The sequence below is a fragment of the Pinus tabuliformis genome, chromosome 1_2, assembly GCF_031772625.1.
Source record: "Pinus tabuliformis cultivar Carrire ecotype Pingquan chromosome 1_2, CPIR1, whole genome shotgun sequence".
Lineage (NCBI taxonomy): Eukaryota > Viridiplantae > Streptophyta > Pinopsida > Pinales > Pinaceae > Pinus > Pinus tabuliformis.
This window is the reverse complement of record NC_142298.1, coordinates 625984689-626004066: the sequence shown is the minus strand read 5'-3', so window position 1 is coordinate 626004066 and position 19378 is coordinate 625984689. Positions and strand designations below refer to the sequence as shown.

The 19378-nt window shown below is 34.9% G+C and overlaps 1 pseudogene; it reads left to right on the top strand.

The window, feature by feature from the left end:
• Positions 1-409: 409 nt before the first annotated feature.
• On the top strand, positions 410-3558 carry LOC149207185 (uncharacterized; annotated as a pseudogene).
• Positions 3559-19378: the final 15820 nt, after the last annotated feature.

The window sequence follows — 19378 nt, the reverse complement described above, 5'->3', positions numbered from 1 at the left end:
ATTTCGGCTTTCATGCCTAGAATTTGATTTAATGTCTCAAGGAGATTGGTCCTAAGAATGCTTATGATTTCTGAAGAGATTAAGCCCTTAATGGAGACTTGTCAACAAGTTTCTTGGTGATTGCATTCTCCTCTTTCTTGGGCCAATATTGATTAGTTGGTAACTTGGTAGTAACAACTTCCCCTTACATTAGGACGATAGGATAGCAAAGATCGAGTTTCATTTACTATATGGTTGGAACCAAGGAATAGAAGGCTAAAACAATGGATCTTTGTGCACTTGGAGCATGCGATATAATATATATAGTGGTGGTCTTTACTTTTACTTGGGAAGGTAGAGGAGGAAAATGGTTATCACCTTTCAAAGTATTTGCTTTAATGCCCTTTTCTTTCCATAATGTTGGTGCAATTGGGCCTCAAACAAAAAAAGGACCACTCAAACAACTTCAATATTTGGGTTAATTTCTGAAATTCCTAATGTTTCCCACATATTACTCCACACTATGTTGCACAAGTTCTAAAATCATATATAGATCCAAACAAGCACTGAATTTCTTCAAATGGGCATCTCATAAACCAAAATTCATGCACCACATAGAGGCATACAATTCTATGCTAGAAATAATGGGGTCAGCCCACATGTTCAATTCAATGACAAAAATTCTGGATCTAATGGAGAAAAAAATTGTAAGCCTAATTCCCTAAAATTTATAACAAATTTTTTGGGTCTTTGGGTTCAGATGAGTTATCCAACAAGTTCCTTTAGCCCTGGAAGAGATGAAATGATCTAGGTTTGTGCTAAATAGCATGTCATACAATGGTATGATAACTCTGCTTTTAAAATCTGGATTTCAGAGAGAAGCCATGGATGTATACAAGAAGATGATACCAGAAGACATGTACCCAACATGACATGTTATTCTGAACTTATGAGTTCCTGGGGGGTAAGGGAGAAACGAGATAGGTATCAAAAAAATTTAAAGAAATTGAAAGGTTGGGCTTGAAGCCCAATGTTTAGACCTTCACATTCTACATCAAAGTTCGAGGGAGAGTCGAGAGAGTGGATGAACCATGTGGTATGTTGAGACAAATGAAGACAGAGGGTTATGAATTGGATTTCATGGCCTTCATTGCATTGATGGATGCTCTTTGCGATGCTAATATATTGAATAAGGCAAGGGAATTGCTAAGTGAAATGAGGAGAAGAAAATGAAGGCCTGATTCAGTCACATAAAATACTCTAATCCACAAGTATGGTGATTTTAGAGACATCAGTGTTGTCCAAGAGCTTTGGAAGGAGATGGAGGATAATGGGTGTGTATCAAACCCAATTACCTTCACTACTCTTGTCAATGCCCACTTCCTAGTAGGAAAATTTGATGAGTCCTTTGGAGCATTGGATAAGATGGTGAAGAAGGAAAACTCTCCCAATTTGATTACTTACAATTCTTTGATTATTGGGCTTCTCAAGACTAACATATTAGAAGAAGCACTGAAACTTTTGCAAGTAATGCATACCAATGAATGAAACCCCACTTCTTTTACCTATAATTTCTTCATGGATTAATATGTTAAGGAGGGAAAGTTTGGTGAAGAATATCAGTTTGTTTGGTAGATGAAGTGGAAGAGCATTGCTCTTGATGTTGTTTCCTTCAATATTTGTATCAATTGTCTTGGAAGAGTAGGAAAAGTTAGAGAAGTGAAAGACCATCTTGAAGATATGAGACAAGTAGGCATTTCTCCTCATACAATTACATGTAACATGATGATAAGATGTTATTTCAAAGTAGGGAAGGTTGATAAGGCTATTGAGCTTCTCTTTCAGATGATGAAAATGGAATGTGATCCCGATGAAATTATAATTTACAGTTTGTTGAGTATTCTTTACAAAGCAAGTAGAGAAGATGAGGCATGGAAGTTGTTCAACAAAATGCAACACATTCATATATCTCCTACCACTGTGACATACAATATTTTGATAAATGGGCTTGGTAAAGATGGTAAGATCAAGGAAATGATAGAGTTACTTAAAGAAATGTGGGTAAGAAGATGCCCTCCAAATGTTATTACATGCAATTCAATCCTAGATGGCCTCTACAAGAATGGTGAAGTAGATTTGGCTTGCAGGATGATGCAAAGAATGGAAAAAACTGGGTGCAAGCCTGATGATTTTACTTACAATATATTAATTGATGGTCTCGTTAAAGGAGACATGATAGATTATGCTTGCCAGTTGTTTAATCGGATGAAGGATGAGTTGTCTCTAGAACTTATCAGCTTGGGTAGTCTCCTACCTGGGCTAGTGAAAGTTGGGAAGCTATATTATGGTTTGGAATTGTATAGGGAGTTATATCGAGTGAGGGGATTATTTCTTGATGATAACATGTGTGCAGCTCTAATTGATGGCATGGGAAAAGCTGGCAGGGTGGATGAGGCAATCTTGCTTTATGAAGAGATGTTGAACAAAGGTGTCGGTTGGGATGTTTATGTGGTATGTTCTCTTATCGATTCACTATGTAAGGCAGGGAGAGTGTTTGATGCCCACAGATTGTTTGAGGAATCAATACATAGAGGTGTTACTTTTGATATTGTAGCATATAATGTGCTTATTGATGGCCTCTATAAAGCTGATTGTTTCCATAATGCTTGGAATCTTTTCAAAGCGATGAAGACATTAGGCCATACTCCTGATGTTTTCACTTATAATTCATTCTTTGATGCTCTTGGAAAAGTTTCCAATATGGATGAATCCTTCAGATTGCTTGGAAAGATGCTTGCAAGAGGATGCAAAATGGATACAATTACCTACAACACTCTAATTTCAAGCCTTGTAAAGGCCAATAGAGTAGATGAGGCCTTAAGTATATATGATGACATGATGGAAAATGGATGTCCTCCCTCACCCTTTACTTATTGCCCTTTAATTGATGGCCTTTGCAAGGCAGGAAGAGTGGATGAGGCAAATGATCTCTTTTAGGAGATGGCCAAAGTTGGGTGCATGCCTAATTGTGCTTCTTACATTAGTCTTATGAATGCATTTAGGAAAGTAGGGAACATACATGATGTATGAAAAATTTTTGCCAAAATGTAGCATAGGGCATAAAACCAGATCTAAAATCTTACTCTGTTCTCATAGATAGCCTTTGTATGAAGGGTAGGATAGATGATGCCCTTCACTTTTTTGAGGAATTGAAAACTCATTGCTTGAAGCCAGATACCACTCTCTATAATATCATCATTGATGGATTGAGAAAAGCACAGAGGTATATGAAGGCCTTAATACTTTTCAATGAAATGAAAAAATGGATTTGTTCCAAACCTATTCACCTATAACTCCTTGATAAACCACTTTGGAAATGTAGGCATGGGGAAGCAGGCAAAGGACTTATATAAAGAACTACTATCAGAGGGGCATGTACCAGATGTTGTGATTCATAATACATTGATCTGTGGGTTCAATAGAGCAGGCCAAGTTAACCATGCATATGGAATCTTTAAAGATATGATTGCTCGTGGTTGTAAGCCTACTCCAATGACATATTCTTACCTACCTAATTGATTAAGCATCTTTAAACTTCACAATCTATGAATTTTGTGCATTTTAATTTTTTTCTACCAAAAAGAGGCACCGCTCCTTTTCTTTCCTACTCAAAAATCCTGAAACTCATTATATGCATCTCTCCCTTTCTTTCCTCAATTTTCTATTTCTAGATGTTAAAAGTTTGCAACTCTCTGCGGCTTAACTGGAAAGAGTTGTTTAAAGTTTAAACCACTTGTTTTTTATAAAAGATGCACATTGCATTTAGCACAAACACTCTAGTTTATTTTTAATAAACCCATAAAGATAGGACTAAGAGGATGGTCACTGCAAAATCTACTATGAGATATATTTCTTCCTCCTTTGAATATCTAATTGCTTTGCTATACGTTTACAAGGACTTGCATTTATCAAGTCTTTTACTTATCCTCTGCACTAGAAAGGTTTTTTCTGCTGATCTTGCAGGTTGTTGTAGAGGTAAGTTCATTTAGGCTACTAATTTTTAGATTGACTACTTCTAAGGTATCCACATCCCTCATGCTTATGATGGTGGGTCATAGCATTGTTCTGGAACAATAGCCACAAAAAACCATAGTTACTAAGTTTGAATTCTAATTCGATTCGATACAGAAAAAAATTGATTGCCTAAAATCCAATATGGAAAAATCCCAGAGTATACATTTTACACATACAAAAACATATGAATTTTCCAAAATATTAGAAAATTTCCTCTATTTTCAACTCCTTGCCCTTGGCTAGACTATTTTCCTCTGTTTATTTTGTAGTTTGAGACATTTTCTAGTGCTAATTGGATAGAAATGTTGTTCTTGTATCTAATGTTGTATAAATCTATCCAGACATAAACATAGGCACATAAAGTTGCATTTTTTTAGGAAGATGAACAGTCTCAATCTCAACTCAAATCTACCTGTTATTACACACCACATCTCTGATTCTCCCAACTTAACAGCAGAAGAGGGAGAGATTTTTTATTAGATATTTTGATTTATTACAAATGACATGGTGTTTTAGCAGTGTCATGAATATATATTCATATACATTAATGAGAAGGATGACATAACTACCCTGTTGAGTGAGTGGGAGTGGGAATGCTTCATCTCCTTTTTGTTGTGGATGGACTATCAAATATGCAGCATATTTCATCAATAGAGTGGGCTATTTCTAAATAAAAGCAGAATTATTGGCTTTACATATTTGATAAGAAGGGTGCATACTACAATTTTCATTTGAAATGGAATTTCATTGTTATGCCAAGTTGGTTGCATTGAGGATAGAGTTATATACCTTGTTCTTAATAAGTTTCAATGGTTGGGGTTTAACCCTAATGGGTGTCATTCATCAATAGCTAGCACCATTAGTTAGTTGGTCTTGCCTAAAGAATTGAACAATTAGGAGAAGTCTACAATTTCTCAAACCACTACAAGCAAAACTAAACATACACACCAAACCATGATGGTGTCTTAGCATTGAGCATATTGAGAGATCTAGTTCAACTAGACAACAACATGCAAAGGAGTTCCACCGAAAACTGAGTTCTCAAAGATAGAGTATTTTCACAGTCTTGGTTATCATTTTGAATTATTATTGTTGATTGTTTGCAAGTTATACCAAAGAATAAGCCATCTCACTAATCCTCAACAATGTTATAGAGTGGTTTTCCACTCAGACTTACATAAAGAACATATATCTAGTAGCCATTTTGAAGACAAAGATCTTTGCATAATGCTAAGAACAAGAATCACATTACAATTCCACAAGGATCCATGTTGGTGAAGCGAGTGGGTTATAAGTCCCTCATTTTTAGATCAAAAACCCTTTTTCCTTTTTCCCTTCTAGTCAAGTTAACTTTGGAGGTCATTTTCACAAGTTTTCCCTTCCCCATGGCTTCCTAAGCTCTAAACTATTGTGTCACCTTGATTAGAACATGAACAGTAAACATGGGTGTGATTTTCCCATTCTTCGACCAGGTCTCAACCTACCACCAATAGTCCAATAAACAAAGAAATATACAAAATCATCACCTAATAAGTTAATCATAATCAATCATATAGTAAAACAACAAGAGGCGATGAGTCCCAAGCACCATATCTTGCAATAGTCTAACTCATTCATTATGAGTGTCACATGAGTATTGATAAGTGTTAATTTATTAATAAGTGTTGATGAGTGTGGATTTTATCATGAGTATTGATGTATTTTATTACTAGCTTGTTTATATTAGTGCATTTAATTACTACCTCTTTAATAATAGTTGTTTTGTCTAAGTTGTCAACATATGTATATGTCTTTGTGTTTGTGTTTTAGCTGTATTGCTTTTAAGTTATCAAATTGTAGTGTTATCAAATGATAATAGATACATGTGTTGATGATAATTATTGCAATTGTAAGATATTCAACAGTAAAAGTTTAAAACCATTGTTATGAGGACTATGTTCATTTAGTCTCATTTGTGTTATTGTTTTCCATCAGATCGATACCTGAAAAATACAAATTCAGGGAAAATCCAAAAATGAACATCATTATTTTCTAAATTGTCAATTAATTTTTTCTAGTATTCTCTTGAAACAAGAAAATCTATTCAATTTAAAGTGTGCTAACAGGATTCATCATGTTTTCATTGAATAAGTATATTGTTTTTGAATTTGTCATTTGTGCTTGTAGAATGTGGTACTGACCCTATTTCATGTGAAAGGGTTTTTATTCTTGGTTATGACAATGCTAGTAAGATGTAGGCCTTTTGTACCCCATGATCATTTTGCAAGATGCATGTCCTATGTGGACAGAAATAAGCATTCAGTTATCACCTCCTAAACTAAAGCACTATTTCTTTTATTAGGTGCCAACAATGTATGTCAGGTTATTGCAAGGTTATGATGTGATTGATTCTGACTCTCAAAAGGTTGTTGCATCAGCTGCACATCAATTGTGTCTTATGGTAAAGAAGCTCTCTTTCATGTCTAAACTACGTTGTCCTTTATTTCACACCGATATATTAAAACACAGAAATCATCCCTTTGCTAGTTGAAGTACTTGTGGGAGGACATAGTTATCATTAAAATGGAGAAATATTTAAACCTTGCAATTATGCTTTCCAATTTATCAAATACTAACTCTTTTAATCCAACATTAGACAGGACAACACTCATTAACACAATGTGTTATTATTGTTGACTTTCGTTTAATGTAATATCAAATGTTATGCACTATGTAGTAGTTAGAAAATGATGTGCCATTTGAATGTTTGGTGTCACTTCTTAACAATTTTTGTCAACCAGTTGTTGGTGACGTCAAATTTCAACCACCTAAGGATTATGAACTTTCGAGAGAACTTAGAATAAAGTTATGTTTAAAGTTCAGACCACATTTGTTAACAGATATTTCCACATTGGTCCAACAATGCATCACAAGAGAACCATTCTGGGTATAAACACAGGCTCGTCTTGCATTTCATTTCATCTAGATCTTGTATCCTTAATCTTTCCTACTTAGAGGAGAGCTCTTGGAGAGCTTCCTTCTTGAATAAGATAAGTTGTCATTCTTGAATCTTTCTCAAATTTTTGAACATTGTAAGTGACATTTTGCATTAATTACCATTATCATTTGGCTGCACCTTTGGAATTCATTCTCCACTGCTTTTTATTACACCCAATAGATGGTGCATGGTAACTAGTGTAGATTACCCATTATGATGAATCTCTATTACACAATTATGCACAAGGTTGACCTTGCTTAGATTTGTTTAAATTAGCACCATATCATGAGTCTTGGTTCATCTAAAGACTATCGAAAGACGTTTGAAATGGTATAATGCCTTTATGACTAAAGGCATAAGAGACTTTGAGAGCACCCACATGGTATGAGAATAAAACTATCGATTGATAATTTCCATTAATATTCTTCTTTACCTAAGGAAAGTTGTTTAGTCAATTTAGTGTCCTAAATTGCTACATAAATTATCAATCCGGGTGTCGTAAACTAATGAAGTGCACTATATGTGCTAAATAACCCTTTCTTACCTCACTATTTTCAAGTTTATGTTTGTTTTGGGGTTTTGTTCTTTTGATTCCTAAAGTTCTGCAATGTAGTTAAAATCTTAATCTATTGCTGCTAAGAAACTAGAAAAATGAAGTGAGATTCTAAAAGTGCTTTTTAGGTCAAGTTCGGAAGTGAGATTTTCAAAACAAGAAAGTGAAGAACAAAGCTTATCTTCTTGCTATTGTAATGGTTTCCAAAACATGAGCTAAAAGGACTCTTAAAACTATTGTCTACTTAATTATAAAACCAAAACTTAAGTGAGAAAATGGAATTGCAGCTATCTATAACAAATTGAGAATGAAATACTGGAAACAAAACTACTTATGTTGTCTAATCTACTTGCAAATTTAAAGCTCAGTGAACTACTGAATATGGAACTGCAACTATACTAAGGAAAAGAAACAAAAATGAAACTGTAGCTATTCTATTTATGAAAGAAAAACTAAATGAAGTATTGTTATCACTCTGCTATATAATTTAGGGAGAATTGACTCCTTATGATAGCAACTTTTGAGAGATTCCATTCTTCATCATTTTAAAAGAAGTAAACATCAAAATGCAAGGAAAAAATCAGTCATTAGTAAAACATTTCACCACTTAGTCTTAGGTTCAACCATTGACGAAGGGCTTTTGGAAATATCTATTTAAATCATGAGTTTCTAAATTGATAAGAAAATGGCATTAAGCTATCTAACTCTAAAGTAATGAACAACAAGAAATCTCATTCATAAATACAACATTTCGCCATTTAGTTTGAGGATTAATCATCAACGAAAGGCTCTGGAAATATTTGTTTAGATCATGAGTGACTACACTAAGAAGAAAAAGGAATTAAACATCTTGACTCAAAAAACTAATGAACAACAATAAATCTCATTCATAAGTTCAACATTTCACCATTTAGTTTGAGGATAAACCATCAATGAAAGGCTTTGAAAACATCCATTTATGTAATGAGTGATTATTCTAATAAGCAATGGCATGAACCAACTTAAATTTAAAAACTAAGAACTAAGGAACAACAGAAGAAATAAGTATAATGATGCTACTGTCAACAATTTAAAAACTACAGTTAAGAAGCTAGAGAATAAGGGAAACCAAAGAACTAGGACTAGCAATGCAAGGGCCCTCTACAAGGTCTAGGACTAGCAACGCAAAATCACTTCACACGCTTTAGGTATCCATATAAAAGAAACAAAGTTTTTTTTATATTAAAAACAGAGTACTGAATGTCTCGAGCTACAAGTAGGAATTTCACTACTACATCAAAAAAAACATTAACTAGTTCTGCATTCCAAATGCTGATATTTAGAGGAAAAATACATAACTGTTTTAAGAGAGAAGTCTTCTATAGCAAACACGTAAACAGGTGGTGTATCTGGAAATTTAGTCTTCAGTTGGCTTGAAAAGTAAATCTCTGAATAGTGGCTATTAGATACTGGTTATGCAGGTGGCAAACGACATCCTTAGATTCAGGAGCCTACCTTGGATTCATTTGCTAAGAAACATGCAAAAACAGAGTTCTAGTTGCTGTAAGTCTCTTCCGTTGACTCCCCTTTGACCAGGGTCTTTCTCGTCGACTTTGATCAAATGGATAGCACACCATCCATGTACTAAAATTTTCCCAACTACCCATATGGTTTGTTTCTTCTCTCGACACCTATGACCTACAAAAGTATGGAGATGGCTGCGAAACAGCCGGTTCGCTGTGGAATGTAGCTATGTTCCATAGTTGAAAAACAAAAACCTATCCAAATAACACATATAAAAATATAATTTGAAACTCACTGAAATGTACTCCTGATGCAATGGCTTTTGACGGTTTAGGATGCATTGTCATGGGAAAACAAAGGAAGAAAGATGAAGAAATTGCTTAAGAAAGAGGCAGTTTTGGAACTCAACATACCCCCACTATGAAGCTGTTGCATGTCCTCACGCAACCAAAATTGTAACACCCTTATTCTACTGCATCTGCTTTGAAACCTCAATTATAACATCCAACCTTTTCTTGCTTCTTTTTGCTGCAACTACCATTATGAGCTTTCTCATGAGGAATCTATATTTAAGGTTGATGAGAGCCCTGCTTAGCTTCCTACTTTTCCTCTTCAATTTTTTGTTCTTCTTATGCCATAGACCCAAATGAAGCATGGTATTATCATGAATGATCTTTTCCAACTTGTTTTGTTCTTTTAAAGTTTCATTTTCCTTCTGAATATGCTTGTTTAAGACCTCTAACTCATAGATTTCTTGCTTAAGTGAGTTAATCAAAGTCTCTTGTGATTTAATTGGTGGGTTGGATGAAGTCCCTTGATCTACTAATGTGATCTTCTGCTCCAATGACTCAATATAATTATAAATCTGTTGTTGAACTCGGTCAATCCCTAGAGATACTCTCTTTGGACTACTTTCAAAGCCTAGTTTAGGAGAATGTTGTGGACTCTACTTAAATGAGATGTTGTCTTGAGATTGAGTTGGAGTCTCCTCTCCCAAATCTATGAATTGGGACTCTTTTGTCTTCGTTTTCTTCATTCTGCCCTTAAGCCTAGAGCTTCTCCTCAAACTTTGTGAGCCTATGTCTTCTTCCTCTATGACCTGTCTTATTTTCCCCTTTTCTTTCTCTTTCTTGGACTGTTCCTTGATGTGGACTAATTTCTCATAGAGTAATTGCTCCTCCTCTGATGAAGGCTCAGGAGTTTGATAGATTTCCTCAAATTTTCTTTTCATTTTTCCTCTCTATTTTTTTTGCTTTATGATTTCTATTAGAGTTTCAGAGAGAGGTTCTTCCTCACTGTTTTCTTTTGCTGAACTTGTAGGAGTGTTTTGAATTGCAAGACTTGTTCTTCTCCTCCTACTCTTTTTAACTGAACTTCCTTCAGGTAACTCGGGTGGATCTTGGAAAAAGTTCTTGATCATAAAGTTTTCCCATGTGTCTCCTATATCCTTCAAGTAATATTCAACTAAAATTTTTATGATACCATGGTGATAAAGGTGAAGTTCTATATCTTCTATTTTCTTTTGAACAGTGGCAGACATCCTCCTTAAGCTATTCAACAGAAAGTAAGGGAGATTGATGGTTTCGTTTTCAAGAAAGTTCATCAACAACCTTATGTGATACATATACATTGAACCATATCTACCCTCACATGTGATAAATTTCTGAATAATCAAGAGCAAACTACTCCATTTATCCTTAATTGCTGAGATAGGAATTCCTCTTTTGAAAATTGAGATATCCATACCTAGATTTTGGAGAATGACTTTCCAAGTCTCTTCATGGAATTCCTTATTCTTGAACCACCTCTCTCCATCTTTTGGTAGTTTAGTTGCAGCTGCAATGAAAGACTCAGTCACCGAGAAATTTATATCACCAATCTCCACATCTACCCCATCAAAAGATCTAGCAAATGTCTTGGTGATTTCTTTGTGATGGCCATCGAATTTCTCAATAAACTTCAGCCAGCCAACCTTCTTCAACATCCCTTTCAACTGAGGGTATCCCTCCATAAATTTCACTCCTATAGGTTCTGTTCTTACAATGGGACCCATTACTCTTTTCTCTGCTTTTCTTCACTGTCTGCGTGTAGAAAACTTTGTAAACGGTGGTATATGAAAACAAAACAGTTATAGAGACGGAAATGGAATATCAGAGTACTGTGGAAAAAAAATGATGGTTATGGGAATGAAATATGGAGGGTATGTGAAGTAGGGAGACCTTATGCATGAAAATGTGCAAAGGATATAAGGACTAGTGGTGTTGCACACATAGACTATGTGGAAACAGAGTATTGCTCATACACAGAACCAAAAACTGAATGAATAGTCCGAGTGCTCGTATTCATAAGAAGGTTGTGGGAGTTAAAAACAAGAAACTTAGTATATTAAAGGAATGATAGAGATGTAAAAGAGCCATATCCAACTGGGTTAAGTTCACATAATTAGTCGTTAAACATGTGGAGTAGAGAATTACAGTGAAGTACAAGTTAAAGTCAGAGAGCAAATCATGAGACCGTTAGGCATTAAGTCGAAAGGTATGGTAGAGTAATGACAACAATAAAATCACATGATGACAAGTCAAGGAGTAGTGATTATTCAAATTATACAACTTATGCTTTTATATTGCTACTTGAAATAGGTTTTTATTCTCACCTTTAGAACCATACCTTTCCATTTGTTAAGCTTTGGTTGTTTGCTTTTGCAAGTGCTTAGGTGCTGATGTGTCTTCAAAAGTTGATTTCTCCTTCAATGCCTGCACATGGCATTTATTATGAACTGGCCTCTTTTTTTATTTTTTTGAGCTAATGATCAAACTATTACTGCAAAGTCACATTGGCTGCAGAAGAGGATTAGTTGTGGAACTAGAACAGCTGCGAAACTGGAGAACAACTGCAGAATGTGAAATAGTGAATAAAATATGACTTGATGAATGAATGAAAATAGAAAATGACTGTGTGGATGAAATATGGCATAATGGAAATGAAAAATGGAAATGGAAGAAATACTGAAGAAAAGTTTATTGATGGAATATGGTGGTGAAATGGAGTGAAATTTGCATAAATAAAATGGAATGGAACGAAGTAAACCATGAATTTTCAGAATGCATAATGAAGGACCTCTTTCTTTTTTTCTCAATTGATGAAAAGAACAAAGACTAAGTTGGTGGAGAAGAAGGATTCTTCTTCACCAACTTCATTTCAGAATTATTTTGAAAGATCTTGATAAACTCCTCCTTTGAGATTGGCTTTTGATAAATCTTCAACCTATGACCATTCACAAGGAGAGGAGTTTGATGCTCATTTATGGTTCTGATTCTTACTGCTCCATTACTGAAAACTTTTTCAATCTCATATGGCCCAAGCCAATGAGTTTGAAATTTTCCTTGAAAATACTTGAACTTTGAATCAAATAGCAATTCCCAATCTCCTTCTTGAAACCTTTTGTCCTTGATGTACTTGTCATGCCACTTAGCTCTCTGTTGTTGAACTAGACCAATCCTTTGAACTGCTTCTTGTCTGATTTCATCAAGTTCATTCAACTGCTCCAGTCTATGCTTTTGAGCTTCTGATAGATCCATCCCCAACTTGACTACCATCTTGAAAGTTTTGACTTGGAACTCAATGGGGAACAGGACTTGCTTTCCATAAACAAGTTCATAAGGTGTATGTCCTGTTGTGTTCCTCCATGTAGTTCTATAGGCCCACAAGGCTTCAGGAAGCCTTTCTTCCCAATCTCTTCTATGTAGATGCACAGTCTTGGTGAGGATTCCTTCAATCACTTTATTTGTAGACTCCACTTGATCATTTTCTTGTGGATGATATGGAGTGGATTTCCTATGCTTGATCTTGTATTGTTCCATAAGCCTCTCCATCATGTTGGATGTGAATTGGGCTCCCTGATCTATCACAATTTCTCTTGGAACACCAAAACGAGTAAAAACATCCTCAAAAAGAAAACTAACTACAGAATTTTCGTTAGAAAAAAGTAATGCTCTGGCTTCTACCCATTTGGTGACATAATCAATACATACCAATATATACTTTTCTGCTTGGATGGAGGATTAATAGGTCCAATAAAGTCTAAAGCCCATTTTTCAATGGGTTTGATAAGTACTTGAGGTTGTAATGGCATCTCATTTGAGGGGGCAGGTTTCCCTACCCTTTGGCAGTTGTCGCACCTTCTGACATATTCTTTTGTATCTTTGAAGATGGATGGCCAATAATATCCTAAAGAAAGGATTTTATAGGCTGTCCTCTTCTCATCCAAGTGTCCACCACACAGCTCATCATGGCATGCTTTGAGAATATCAGGCATCTCATCTTCCCTGACACATCTTCTGATCATAATATCTAGCCCTGTTTTATACAATTCGTTAGAGATCCATGAATATCTTGAACTATGTTGAATTATCCTTCTTTTCTCTTTAGGAAATAAATGTGAAGGTAACTTCCCTATAACCAAGTAGTTAGCAACATCTGCAAACTAACGAGTTTGAGTAGTTACTGCGAATAGATATTAATCAGGGAACTTATCCTCAACTGGACAATATTCTTTGATATTATGAATCTGGGACAAGAAATCAGCAACTGTGTTTTGTTTTCCAGGTCTATCTAACATAGTAATATTGAATTCTTGCAAAAGTAAAAGCCATTGTGTAACTCTGCTATTAGTAACAGGTTTATTCATCAAATATCTAATTGCAGGGTGATTTATATGAACAGAAGTTTCATAGCCTGTTATATAATGTCTAAACTTGTTAATTGCATGAACAACAGCTAAGAACTCTTTTTTAGTCACAGTATAATTCAACTCAGTGGAAGTCAACTTTTTACTTATATAGTAAATGGCATAAGGAATCAAAGCTTTTTGTCCCAGTACAGCTCCTAGAGCTGTATCTGAAGCATTTGTAGAAATATGGAAAGGAAGTTTCCAATTTGGTCCTCTTAAGATAGGTGCTTCAGATATTTTTTCTTTCAAGGTTTCAAATGCTAGTTGGCAATCAGGATTCCACTTGAATTCACAATCTTTTGTAAGCAATTTGAAGAGTGGAGATGCTACTTTAGTAAATTTTTCTATGAACCTTCTGTAATATCCTATAAATCCTAGAAAACTCCTAACATCTTTTTGGCAATTTGGAATTGGTAACTTAGAGATGACTTCAACTTTAGATTTGTCTACTTTAATCCCATCTCCTGAAATGTGATGTCCTAAAACAATACCTTTCGTAAACATCATAAAGCATTTTTCATGGCTTAATGAAAGGTTTGTTTCTTTACATCTTTTAAGGACTTTTTCCAAATTTTCCAAGGCTTCTTCAAATGTGTTACCATAGACTGTAAAATCATCCATATATACCTCTACACAATCATGTATTAGATCAAAAAAAATTCCTAGTACTGCTCTTTGGAATGTTGCGGGTGCATTACATAATCCAAAAGGAAGCACTCGGTAGGCAAAATTTCCCCATGGACAAGTAAATGTGGTCTTATCCTGATCCTCAAGTGCTACCTGAATTTGATTATAACCACTAAAACCATCCAAAAATGAAAAGTACTTTTTACCTGCTAATGTATCTAATACCTGATCTATAAAGGGCAAATGAAAGTGATCTTTCAAGGTTGCTTTATTCAATTCTCTGTAATCAATGCACACCCTCCATTTACCATTCCTTTTAGGCACAATTACCAAAGGAGAAACCCATTGGCTATCTGAGATTGGGTAAATGAAGTTTACATTGAGTAGCTTTTGGAGCTCTTCTTTCACAATCTCCCTAAGATTTGGCTTCATTCTTCTCTGAGGTTGTCTAATTGGTCTACTGTTTTCCTCAATATAGATATGATGGATACAAGTCTTAGGGTCAATATCTTTCATGTCAGTGTACTCCCATGCAAATGTAGTAGAATGTTTTTGTAAGATCTTGGTTAGCTCCTCTTGTTGTAATTTCTCCAAGTTTTTGTTTATGTTCAATGTTCCACCTAGAAAAATTTCAATTATAGAGCTACCAAACTCTTCCATAGAATAGAGAGACATCTACCTAGACGACAAGTATTCAACATTAGAATTTACCTGAAATTGTGCATGATCATATTCTAAAGATGTTTCAAAATTTTCTAATGTGTTCAAAATTTGACTATCCTCACTAATTTCTGATATAGTACAAATAGGCTGAATAACATCCTCATCATCAATCCATTCCTTGTCATCTATTTCTGTGATTGATTTTGATAGAGGATACAAAGTGAATTTCTTTGTTGAACTACCATCAGAAATGTACATGTCACCAGATCTACAACTAATAAAAGCATCAGTTGTGGCTAGCCAAGGTCTTCCTAAGATAAGTGGGTTTCCTCCTAGGTTACTCTTGGGAGTTAAAATCATGAAAACAATAGGATATTCCCAAGAATCTAAGGAGACTGAAATGTCTTCTAGCACACCATCTAGTTTGATTATTGATCTATCTACAAGTTGCAGTAAGGTAGGTGTGTAAAGAAGATTAGGAAGTTTAAGCTATTCCATAGTCTGTCTACTCATAATGTTTATTGTTGCCCCTAAGTCAATCAATGTGTTTGGAATTTCAATCCCATTTATGTGTGTCTTGACAATTGGACTTCCTGGATCCACATATTTCTACATGGCAATCTTTCCCATCATGATATCTGCTATTTTTCCTACCAGGTGAATTATTTTTGTGTCTCTTGGTTTTCTTCCTGGTCTTTTGATGCTCAACTCCTTTATTGTTTTTGCTAGAATAGGAATTTCTTGAATGGCTTGTAACAAAGGAATCTTGATACAAACATTCTTTAATTCATCTAAGAAGTCATAATTGGGCAACAAGATCTGTTTTTCCACTCCTCTATCAATTTGTAATCTCTCAGGAAAAGGAGGTGTAGAAGTAGATGCATGTTGCTCAATTACAGGAGTTGTGTTTATTGACTCTTTTTGTTTTTCTTTTTGAATGTTTTGGTTTTGAAGGGATGTTCCCTCAAAACTTTTATTGACTTTCAGAGAGACCTCCTCAGAAGCATCTTGTTCTTGAATATCTATAGAAGGTTTTTCCTTTTCTAATATCCTACTAGATCTAAGTTGAACATCATTAAGATCTAGAGGAACAATCATGTAAGTAGGAAATTGTTGTCCTTCTACCATGTAAGCATTTTGAGGGCTTTTATTATTGGGGTTTGGCAATGGTTGGGCTGGTAGTTGATTTGAATTTTGTTGAAATGGAAGTAAGAGTTGAAGATTTTGACTTTGTTGTGGAAGTTGTTGTGGAAATGGCAATGAAAGGTGAGGGCTTTGATTTGGAAGTTGTGATTTTTTATTTTGCTATTGATTTGTGGGGGAGGATAGCTCTGATAAGATGGAGGATATTGATAATATTGAGCAAATCTCCCATAAGGATTTTGTACCCCTTGTGCCCATGGTTGAGATTGATACTGATTTTGAGGTTGAGGCCAAGGTTGCTGCCAAGAATTCTAGTTTGGTGGGGGCTAAAAGTTCATTGGATTGTTAAATCCTTGATTTTGTGGCCCTTGCCAAGGTCTTCTTGCAACAAAACAAAGAGGTTCTACATAATTTGGGACTACTTCCTCTTGAAAGACAGCCTTAAGACCTGGGATTGAAGGACAACCCTTGGTCTCATGACTTTCTAAACAAATCATACAAGTTTCTACAATTTTTGCATCTAAAGGGCATTCCCTTAGAGCATGTTTCTTTCTGCATTTTGGAAAAAAGATGGCTAAAGCATCAGCTTCTGTTTTCTACTTGTTTTGGATTTTGAGGGTGTCTAGCTACTCACTAAGGCTCCCTAAAATATTAGTTTTGAACTCATCAAGCATATTGCCAATTTCTGCCCTACTTATAGATCCTATTGCAGATTTGTTTACTCTAATAAGAGAAGGATCTCTTGGTCCTTTCCTAGTTTTAGATTTTCCTCTTGAGAGATGGACACATAGTTCTGCTATGTCACTCAATGGAAGTTGAGAGATGTCTCCCTTCCCCATCATGTTTAGGATATCTATCCATTCATCTCTAATGGCCTTCAACAAAAGAGCTTTCAAGGTCTCTTCATCTAAATTGTTCATTTTTTCTCTTTTCAAATTGTAGTTAAACCTCTCAAGAAAATCCTCTAAGTTTTCATCTTCCTTTTGCATCATTTTTAATACTTCATCCTTATGATTGGTAGGCATACAGTAATCCAAGTATCTATCCAAAAATTCCTGCCTCATATCATTCCAAGTTCTAATGGATTGAGTGACTAATCCCATAAACCATTTCAGAGCATCCCCTTTTAGTGTTGAAGGGAACAATTTGAGTTTTTGAGATTCTTCTAGATAGTCATAAGTCTGGCATAAGACTTCAAACCCAAACAGAAACGTTTCAGGATCCTCACTTCTCAACCCATAAAATTTTGGGAGGACAGATGGTGAAATGTTTTTCATTGTTGTATGCATTTCCTCATCTACTATAGGGAATCCAAATGAGTTATCTCCTTCCCTATTTCCTCTACCTCCTCCATTATTACCTCTACCTCCATTATTACCTCTACCTCCTCCATTGTTTCCTCTACCTCTACCCCCTCCTCCAAATAGTGAAAATTCTCCATCTTGCTCTTCTTCTGCCATGATAGTTTCCTCAGAATCTTCTGGTTCTTCTATTAATGGCTGATGAGAGAGAGTTTCTACTTCTTCTTCTTCTCTAGGTATTTCTACTTCTTCAACTACAATAGGCTCCCCTATAGAGGTGAAAAAGGGTTCCTCTCCTAGGTCTGGTTTAGTAGATGAAGTGGGAGAATCTTCTAACTGAGTTGTTGCCCCTTGAATTCCAGGAATCCTAAGGTTGGGAGTATGAGTCTGGGATGAAGGTGTGTCCTTTCTAACTCTTGGTGGAGTAGTTGGAGTTGTGAAAATTAAACTTCTGCCTCTAGCTATAAATCTACCCCTAGAATCTCTTTCTCTATGCATGTCATTGTTTTGTTTTGTTGTTTTTAATGATTTTTTTTATTTTTTTTATTTTTATTTTTTATGAATGTAAGAAGTAAGGCTACCTAGTTACACTTCCCCGGCAACGACGCCAAAATGTTTAGTCAATTTAGTGTCCTAAATTGCTACATAAATTATCAATCCGGGTGTCGTAAACTAATGAAGTGTAGTGCACTATATGTGCTAAATAACCCTTTCTTACCTCACTATTTTCAAGTTTATGTTTGTTTTGGGGTTTTGTTCTTTTGATCTATTGCTACTAAGAACCTAGAAAAATGAAGTGAGAGTCTAAAAGTGCTTTTTAGGTCAAGTTTGGAAGTGAGGTTTTCAAAACAAGAAAGTGAAGAACAAAGCTTATCTTCTTGCTATTGTAATGGTTTCCAAAACATGAGCTGAAAGGACTCTTAAAACTGTTGTCTACTTAATTATAAAACCAAAACTTAAGTGAGAAAATGGAATTGCAACTATCTATAACAAATTGAGAATGAAATACTAGAAACAAAACTACTTCTGTTGTCTAATCTACTTGCAAATTTAAAGCTCAGTGAACTACTGAATATGGAACTGCAACTATACTAAGGAAAAGAAACAAAAATGAAACTGCAGCTATTCTATTTATGAAAGCAAAACTAAATGAAGTATTGTTATCACTCTGCTATATAATTTAGGGAGAATTGACTCCTTATGATAGCAACATTTGAGAGATTCCATTCTTCATCATTCTAAAAGAAGTAAACATGAAAATGCAAGGAAAAACTCAGTCATTAGTAAAACATTTCACCACTTAGTCTTAGGTTCAACCATCGATGAAGGGCTTTTGGAAATATCTATTTAAATCATGAGTTGCTAAATTGATAAGAAAATGGCATTAAGCTATCTAACTCTAAACTAATGAACAACAAGAAATCTCATTCATAAACACAACATTTCACCATTTAGTTTGAGGATTAATCATCAACGAAAGGCTCTGGAAATATTTGTTTATATCATGAGTGACTACACTAAGAAGAAAAAGGCATTAAACATCTTGACTCAAAAACTAATGAACTGCAAGAAATCTCATTCATAAACTCAACATTTCACCATTTAGTTTGAGGATAAACCATCAACGAAATGCTTTGGAAACATCCATTTATGTAATGAGTGATTATTCTAATAAGAAAAGGCATGAACCAACTTAAATTTAAAAAATAAAAACTAAGGAACAACAGAAGAAATAAGTCTAATGATGCTACTGTCAACAATTTAAAAACTACAGTTAAGAAGCTAGAGAATAAGGGAAACCAAAGAACTACTTCTACGTTGGAATGCAA